Source organism: Etheostoma cragini, chromosome 11 (assembly GCF_013103735.1).
Source record: "Etheostoma cragini isolate CJK2018 chromosome 11, CSU_Ecrag_1.0, whole genome shotgun sequence".
Taxonomy (NCBI): Eukaryota; Metazoa; Chordata; class Actinopteri; order Perciformes; family Percidae; genus Etheostoma; species Etheostoma cragini.
In genome coordinates, this window is record NC_048417.1 from 449,821 (window position 1) to 450,965 (window position 1,145).

The 1,145-nt window shown below is 38.9% G+C and overlaps 1 protein-coding gene across 1 annotated transcript in view; it reads right to left on the reverse strand.

Moving 5' to 3' along the window:
• The window catches only part of LOC117953070 (myosin light chain kinase, smooth muscle-like), a 12,327-nt gene that overhangs the window by 8,026 nt on the left and 3,156 nt on the right, over nucleotides 1-1,145 (reverse strand). The gene's annotated exons all lie outside the window — the stretch shown is intronic.

A 1,145-nucleotide genomic window follows, 5' to 3' on the forward strand; every position in this document is an offset into this window, starting at 1 on the left:
ACGTACGCTGGGGTAAAAACAATGAAGCGTAGTAACGAGTAACCAGCTCATTGTAGCCTAATGTAGCGGAGTAAGAGTACAGTTTTTTTTTCAGTAATCTACTCAAGTAAAAGTAAAAGTATAGTGATTTAAAACTACTCCTAGAAGTACAATTTTTTCAAAAACGTACTCAAGTAAATGTAACGGAGTAAATGTAACTCGTTACTACCCACCTCTGACTTTAACATAGGCACAGGCTAATTACTGCTAACTAACATGCTAGTTAACATTAGTAAGTAAACCTAAACAGCTGATGAAGTCCAAACTGTCTGCATGCTTCTCCTGACAATATGGTGATTTGTCAACTATGGGACAGTAAGTCACGTGGTTATTACACAACCGCTAGCCTATCTTTTATAGAAGCGTCTGCTACAAAGCCATAACGTCACCTACAAGGTAACAGAGCCTTTCATAGATGGTTGTTTTTCTTTAGAAATAAACAACGGACAAATAGAGTCTTCAGATGGAAAGTTATTCACTGTCAAAGTGACGTCAAAATGAATGGGAGTCAATGGGATGCTAACGGCGGGTGATGGCTTCCTAGCATCAAAATGGTGGACACAGGAAGCTTTTTCTCCAAATATTCATACTGTTTCTCAAAGAATTCAGATTTTTATACTTTTTATATGTATACTTTTTTATTCTAAAAGTTATTCGAGTCAATGGGAAGTCAACTGCAAGTGATGGCTTCATAGCATTAAAATGGCGCCATGGGAGCTACGCTTAGAGAGGAGAGGCTGACCCCCTTGGTCTGAATGCCTCATGGGAACAGGCTGAGAGACGAGCGACATCACTTCCTGTGTGATGATGAAATCTCACCTTCACTGAGTCGAAGCCTCCGATCCAGGCCAGTCTGAAAGAACCGGTCACTTGCTTAATGTACTACTTACTGTTATTTCCTAAAAACTACATCTCAAATGTTTTAAAAAAATCACTAAATTGTGAGGTGACTATAGGTTTAGTGTGCAACATTTCAGATTGTTACCTGAGAAGGGACCTTTTAAAACATTTAATTCACAGCGACAGTTATCTAAGGACCCTTTACAGACGGAGGAGGTCTAGATTACACAATCATTTATTAAGACCAAGCAGTTTCTATTTCCCAC